Consider the following 8,147-nt stretch of genomic DNA (forward strand, 5'->3'; position numbering starts at 1 on the left):
ATTCTAAGATACAGACCTAAACCATCACTACCTCCAACACACCATCCAGAGACATATTACAAGCCATCGGGAATCTCTGATAATACTGCAACACAACTAGCAGCCAAGTATTGTACAACTTCATGTTCAACCACAATTACTTCAGACTTTAGGACATCCCGTAAATAAGAAATAGGACTGCCATCAATATATGATGTCACAGTAGACCAACATAGTCATGGCTAACTTAGGCACTTCCTTGGTTCCTATCTCTCATACCCTCCCCTCAACTATCTTTCCCATGAGGCCACTTGAGGAAAATGTTACAAGGAAGAAGGACGTCCTTCTTCACCCAAAGAGTGATTAACACTTGGAATTCACTGCCACAGGAAGTGGTGGGTGCTACAAGCATGGATGGCTTCAAAAGGGAATTAGATAAGCATATGGAGCAGAGGTCCATCAGTGGCTATTAGCCACAAGGTATAGCTAGGGGCTCTGGGGCAAGTGATGCTCTGTCTTCTTGGTGCTTGGGGGGGGTCAACAGTGGGAGGGCTTCTAATGTCCTGGCCCCACTGCTGGACCTCCTGATGGCACTGGTATTTCTGGCCACTGTGTGACACAGAGTGTTGGACTGGATGGGCCTTTGGCCTGATCCAACATTGGCGTCTCTCTTATGTTCTTATGTTCTTATGACTTCAACAGCATCCAGCTCATCCCATCAACCTGAATCTGTTCAAGCAACAAGCTCATTTTCTAGACGCCATGCATACGTTGAACATGTTGCCCCTATCTTAACCCAGGAAGCATCCAGAACCCATGATACAATCCACTGGCTACAGCCAAGGCCTATATTACAAGTGCATTTTTCTAATTTCTGAGACAGGGACACACAGCTGAAGGATTTACAACACCCATTCTGAAGATTGTAACAGAAAGTAAAGAAACAGACTGCAAAAATCAAACTCACCCAGGAATCTCTCAGTACAAGACAGACTCAAAGAGAAAAAAAACAAAGAACAGAACACTGCAAGTCATCACCTATAGTTCCATGCTCAATGCAGTCTGGCATAATCAGTGATCCACAGCTCAACTGGAAAATCATGAAGGAACGCCGGCAGGTGACATCACCAAAAAAACAAGCCACTAAGCCTCCTCTCCCCTTCACTTCTGTCCCCTGACCCAACACCCCAAGACAGACTCATTCTTCAGCACCAAGACTTCTTCCTTCATGGGTTTCGGAATCCTTCTAAAACTCCTTTCTCATAGATCTGGGTGGTAGACTCTTTCCTTGCTTACAGACAACTGCCCATCCTCAAAAAATATGTATTTATATGTTTTTATTGAATTCTTTAAATATTAGATACTCAGTTTAAATGCTGTTATATTTTAATGTTGAAATGTTCTGATGTTCGCCACCTTGGGGACCCTGTTTGGGTAAAAGGCAGCACAGAATTGTTTTAAATAAAAAAATAATATGGTTGCTTACCAGCAACTATGGGCCTGCAAAGAGAGAGAATCAGTCACCACAACAAATCCATATCCACTCAAGCAATGCTGTTACAGGACCCATTGACAGCAGCCAATACCATATGGGATTTATTCACTTTCTTTTCGTCCAATGTGATATATTACACCACCTGTCAACAATGTTCTCCTCCTCCCTACATATCCCTGACAAACAGATCAATCTCTATACAAAATAATGAAGGGAAGTAGATCTGACATTTTAAAAAAAATTACAACATTCAGAAACTATGGAAGAACATTTCAGCCTCCCAAGAGACATTCTGCTGCAGGCCCAAAAGTCGGCATTCTTCAATAAAAGATCTTTGAAAGGGAGACTCCAACATGAAACTGGAGAATTAGATTTCATTAAAAAATCTGCCTATACTGTGCAAGGCACAAGAGATTCCTAAGTCATTATTGGTATTAATCAGCTTAGCAAAGCTAGAGAGATAATATTATCACCAATTATTGCTATTATGAACAGTCATTTCACTTCGAGCACAGCTGTATTTTACACAATGTCAAACCCTAGACTTACTGCAATACATAGCCTTTACATCTTGTCTGCAACATTTCCCCCATTCCATACTGGGTATGCCAGCCAACTGGATCTACCTTATGCATCTTAGGAAGTGGGCTTTAATACACCTAAATGCTTATGTTGGAGGGAAAATGTAGTAGTAGCTGAAGTATTTTCTTCCAAACTAATACCCCCCACCCATCTGTGGGGCCTAGAAGGAAGACAATCAGCAAGGGACAATGCTAAAACGGGTTTACATATAGCAGCCCACTGTCTACCATTTCTGCACCATTTTCTCCCTTATTCATTAAAGGCAAAGAAGACCTACACCAACCATTTGAATGCACAGAGAAATCATGACAAAGATTGTATTTGATTGGTGTCCTCCAATGTCTGGAGAAGTCCATTTTATGATTACAGCCTTTAAAACTCTTTATGACTATTAGAAAGTCACAGATGAATTTCCTTGAAGTAATCACGTGAAACGAGAGAAATTACAGGACCTCGTTGAAGAAGGAAAATAACACAGAATACAAGAAACTTCATGGACTGTTTTCCATGAGAAATTTAGTGGACTGTTTTGTTCTAGAAGGACTATTGTCTGATTCCACAGGATAATACTTATGGACAGTGTATACTACGTGCAAAAAGTATACTGCATATTGAGGAATTGTTGGATTATACTTTGAATTTTTGTAACTGGGGGATCCTGATTGATTATTGACCTTATGAATTGATGGAATTTATATATAACAGATACACATAGAACAAAATAGACAGCAAAAAGAGCATTTAAAGTTTCATAATAAATATATTTTATTAAAAGGAATATAGAATATAGTTACTAGGGAGCCAAATACAGGATTTCTCATTGAACTTTTTGCTTGCCAACATAGCTGTGGTGGAAATGTAAATATGGAGGGGGAGAATGCCCATTGAAACTCTACAACAGTGGCCAAGGGGTCATCTATCTAGCAGCTGTGGAATTATCAACAAATGCATTATTTTACTTGTGTAGAGTTCCTAACACTACTGCTGCAAGAAAGATGACAGTAATATTTTCCGAAAGGGTTAATTTCTGGTCCATAGTTTAACAGAGTTTAAGGCAGGGATGACCAACAACTCACCCAGGAAACTAAGTACAATTGTTTCAGGTTAAGCCTGCAGCCCTATGAACACTTACATTGAATCAAGTTCCTCTGAACTCAACAGAACATGCTTCCCAAGTAAATGTGCACAGGATGGGGCTGTTAGGCTGCACACCTGCACTCAATAATGCCAGTGGATCTGTTCTTAAGTAATGTGGTCAGGATAAAGCTGTGTTTACAAGTTACAGTGAATTCATGTACAACTCATGTACAATGCACACTTGACGTTTCTATGTACATGTATTGAGTAATTCTCATGTTATAGTCAATGCACATACAGCTGAGTGTGTGACTGGAAGTGCACATTTATCTAGGTACTGGTCCCACTTCACTTATCAAGTGAACGTACACTGGCTTTTTCTTACAAACACATTTATGCGTATACATGCATGATGCATATGCATTCACTGTAACATGAGAACAAGGCTATAGTTAGGGATGCAGTCCTCAAAATTACAGCTCATTTCCATACTACAGAGATCAGTTTCCCCGTAAAAAATGGATGCTTTGGAGTGCAGACTCTGTAGCATTGTACCCCTCACTGAGGTCCCCCTCCTCCCCAGAATCCACTCCCAAATCTCCAGGATTTTCCCAACCAGGATCTGGCAACCCTAGCTATAATGCTGCTACCAAAAAATGACATGTTAGAGTTCCCTAAGTTAACAATGTGTTATATGAAATACTACTTAAAATTTGTTTATTCTGCATCTAGTGACAATTTTGTTGCATGACCAAGTTATTGTATTATATTACCTCTTTTCTAAAACTATTATATACTTTTTGATACGGAACACCAAATGTGGCTGCATCACAGATTGTCCTTAAAAGCATTACAATACCATTCCATTGTTTAATTCTTTTCCTAATAATTTCTGACAGAGTTCGTCTTTTCATTCCCTCCACACACTGAGCCAACGCTGCCACTTAAGCATCCATCCTAAAACCTATTTCCAGGTTAGTTAGTGAATCTGAACCCCCATCAATATATATAGGCAAAGTAAACCCAGATGCCAACTTTGCTGCCACATATGCCCAAACAACTCGATCACTGGACCTAACAACATCAACTACGCCATCTCAGGCTCATTCACTCGCTCATCTTCTTACACTGTATATGCCATTAAATGCCAACAATGTCCTTCTATTCTCTACACAGGGCAAACAGGTCAAACCCTACACCAAAGCATAAATGGACATAAATCTGACATCAAGACTAAGAAACCTATGAGAACAGTTCAGCCTTTCAGGACATTCAGTGGGTGACCTTAGTGTAACTGTTTTATTACAAACAAACTTCAAAAACAGACCGGAAGGGGAAATTGCTGAATTACAAGTTATTACAACACCCCAGGATTTAACAAGGATATTAGTTTCTTATCTCACTACATATGCTAATCTCATTCCGTTCTTACATCTATATTCTCACCAAGAAGGGCTTATACATCATCTTTATTCTATTGTATTTCTTATTTGGAATAGTAGCTTGGAATAGTGATTGTAATGTACTGTAATAGTAGAATGTAATGTAATTTGGAATGGTAGACTGGAATAAATTTCTCTGTTCTGGTGACAGAGGAGACATAACACTGCACAACCAATCACCCCACCTTAAAGGATGCTGTTAGTTACCGCCATGATTGAGAGGAGATGGATGGAGCGTAACAACAGGGTCTCAGTTAATTACTCTCAGCATCCTACAATTAAGAAGGGTACATTTACACATCAATCTCCAATTTTGTTATATTTATTTCCTTCACTATGTTTTCCTTCAGAATTAAATCCAAACAAATGGTGACCATATAAACTAAGCTTGTTATTCCTGTTTGGTCCATGCATCTGTTAAACATCACTATGTTGTCTGCTAATTTGCTGCTTACCCTTTACCTATATGTATGGACTGGGAACTTCCATTTCACTGTATCTGAAGAAGTGTGTGTGCACACGAAAGCTTATACCTTGAATAAAACTTTGTTGGTCTTAAAGGTGCCACTGGACTCAAATTTTGTTCTGTTGCTTCAGACCAACACAGCTACCCACCTGAATCTATTTACCACTTTATTTAATTTATACCCCGCCCTATCCCAAGAGTGGGCTCAGGGAGGCTTACAGCATAAAATCCATATTATTATATTTACCTGGCCAAGTATTAGGAGAAACTGGAGATCCACACATCAGATCCCTCATCTCCCTAATTTTTAATCACTACCTTCTGCAGGAAGGAAGGAACCGAATACGGACAATGGACTAATGTTGGGGGTTTTTCCCCCCAAATTTGCTCCTGCACTGCTTGGCTCAATGTAAACTGCGCCCTGACCAAGCTTCTATTTGCCTGGAGTAGCTTGAAGGAGAGAGGGAAGAGAGAATTTTCATCTTGAAAGTAGTGGGAGAGGAGGGAGAAAATCCAAACCCAATCCCCCCCCCCCCCCCCCCCAGAAATGCCTAGCAACCAACAAAATACAAGCTGAGGCTGCGGCAGTGTTCCCCTCTAAGCTGAGTTAGTGGCTCCGGTCACAGATCTCCAACATGCCATCTTACAGGATTCACACACTGCTGAACGTTGAATGCTATTCTGTGGCACATTTACCCACTGTGGAGAGAGCCCTCTGAAGTTCTTCAGATTTCATCATCCCAAATACACTTGGAGCACCCTTAAAAATTGCTACCTCAGCCTTCACTCCAGATCTTTTATGAAAGACACAGAACACGGGTTCCAAAACAGATTCCACTGTTCAATTCTGCCCACTGTGAAAATGGATTTAAGTAGCCCCCCAAAAAAGGCCCTGGATTTTTAACACATTAAGGTCAGTGTTCATTTCTTATATTGCAGAATGCACATGATTTGCACTTTCCTCATTGCAAATTCCCCTTCCCCGCTGGCTCCAGCTTATTTTGCACCCTAGGCGAGGATCCCTTCTGCCCCCCCCCCTGCGCCCACCAATTTTCAAAAATAAATGCATTTTAGGAAGAATGAAAAACACAAATAATCAAGAAACCCCCAGAGTACGGGGCTGGGTGCAGTTTGGTGCCCCTAAGGGCGTCCCACTCTAGGCGATCGCCTAGTTTGCCTAGTGAGTGAGCCGGCCCTGCCGCCACATGAACTTTTTTAGAAGTTCAGAATGCAGTATACCCAAGCAAAGCCCATTTCATACAGGAGCCCACACTGAGCCACAGATAAAAAGAAACCAGAAAAACTCCAACCTTAGGCACAAACCCTAGTGTATATAACCAAACTGTCTAAGAGGTGAGACAATAATGCACCTACAACAGCCCTTAGTCTTTCCACAGCTCTCCAGAGTACTTAAAGCAATTACTTGTGTTTACTCCTCCACGACTCCCCCCACCCTCCCCCCCCCAAATTGGTCTGTTATTCCACCACTTCTTAGCATTTGCCTCTCCTTATTCCTCTCTGCTAGGGGGCTATCAAAGCCACATTCCCCCCCCAAAAAAAAAAAAAACCTGAAGAGAAAAAAAAAAACCTGCAGAGATGCGCCTTCCCACCCTAAAAACCCGACAGGAATGGTAAAGCACTTCGTACGCAGAAGAGTGACGCCAGCCAAATAAGCAGCAGAGTTAAAACAAAGAGGGTCGTCCCTCCTCGGCCTCCTCTCACGTTTCCCCATGCATTCTGCACAAATATTACAATAAAAGCCAGGACAGGCCTCTCCACCCCCAATCCTCCCGTTCAGGGCCCAGCATTTCCCTCCCTCTTCAGCCTCTCTCGGCCAAGAAGCCACCAGTCTGTCCCCCGCCCCGTCTCTTCCTCCCCCTGGACTTGTTGAGAGAGGGGCGACGCTGCCTTCATTGGAGCCCTCAGCTCTTGGCTGGGAGTCGGGCTGTGGGAACAGGCCGCCTCCCCCAAAGTCAGCGTGAGGCAGATTCAAACTGGAAGAGAGAGCCAGAGAGAGAGAGAAAGCCCACCCTTCTGCACTCTTCCCCCCTCCGTCTCCTTCCCGCCCCGCCACCGTACAGGGACCATTCCTCTCTCACGCCGCCCCACAAATTTGTGGGCGAAGCGACCCCCCTCCGGGACCCCCTCGCGGAGCGGCCCGGCTCGTCACTCACCCGCTGGGCCCGGAATCTTCCCTCCCGCCGCGCTCTTCACCACCTCGCCGCCGCCATGTTAGGATCTGGTGCAGCACGGACTGCGTCAGTGGAGGGAGGGGAGGAAGCGGGAAACCCGAAGCGGCGAGTGGTTGCCGAAGAAGGAGGGATGGCTGGGAGGGAGGGAAGGATGGATTGGGGGGCTCGGCGGCTGGGAGACGACCCGCGGAGCCCCAAGTCTCAGGCAGCAAATGGCTTGGCCTCACTGTAAAGGGAAGGAGCTCAGCACTGGGCCGCTTTCCCGCCCGCCTCTTCCACGGAGGAGGACCCAGATCCTGCCTCAGCCTGGCCCCCGCGCCTGGGAACGGCACAAAAATCACACACACAAATCACACACACACACACCCTCCCCGGGGCCCCGCCAATATCCCTCCGCAAAAATAAGGGTTTCGCTCGTTCTCCACGGTGTATACTTCCCGAGGGAGCAAGGATTAAAGTTTGTATTCATTTGCTCCCCTTACACATCATTGAACTATGGCAGTTGAGCAGAAGTAGGATATCATTGGGGGGGGGGGGGTTGGGGTGGGGGGTGAGGTTGGGAGAAGGCAATTTTTTGCGTATGTTTTCACAGATGCAAGTTGACGCGTTTATTTAACTAGAAGTACATCTCGCCTTTCTGTTGTGAACATAAAACCATTTACGTGGTGGGTGTACTGCCACCCCCCCTATATCCTCTGGTGGTACTGCTCCAACGCACCTGAAGAAGGGAGCTCTGGCTCACGAAAGTTTGTGCCGGAATAAATGTGAGGTTCCAGGGGCCTCGTGTGTTAAATGATGAGTTAAATAAAGGGACGTACTAAAACTAGGGACAGAGATTGTCCATAGGGAATACATGAGTGCCCATAGAGAATAATGGAGAGTAGGCTTGCCCAGAGAGGATAGGGCAGTACCCA

General features: G+C 44.1%; 1 long non-coding RNA gene across 1 annotated transcript in view; it reads right to left on the bottom strand.

Annotated features, from left to right (window-relative positions):
- Positions 1–7,489, bottom strand: part of LOC107119694 — a 12,015-nt gene extending 4,526 nt beyond the window's left edge. Inside the window, exon 1 of the long non-coding RNA XR_001482805.1 lies at positions 7,216–7,489. This is a non-coding gene — a long non-coding RNA (uncharacterized LOC107119694). The remainder of the gene's footprint in view (positions 1–7,215) is intronic.
- Positions 7,490–8,147: the final 658 nt, after the last annotated feature.

This window comes from Gekko japonicus, unplaced genomic scaffold (genome assembly GCF_001447785.1).
Source record: "Gekko japonicus isolate JY-2015 unplaced genomic scaffold, Gekko_japonicus_V1.1 scaffold469, whole genome shotgun sequence".
Lineage (NCBI taxonomy): Eukaryota > Metazoa > Chordata > Lepidosauria > Squamata > Gekkonidae > Gekko > Gekko japonicus.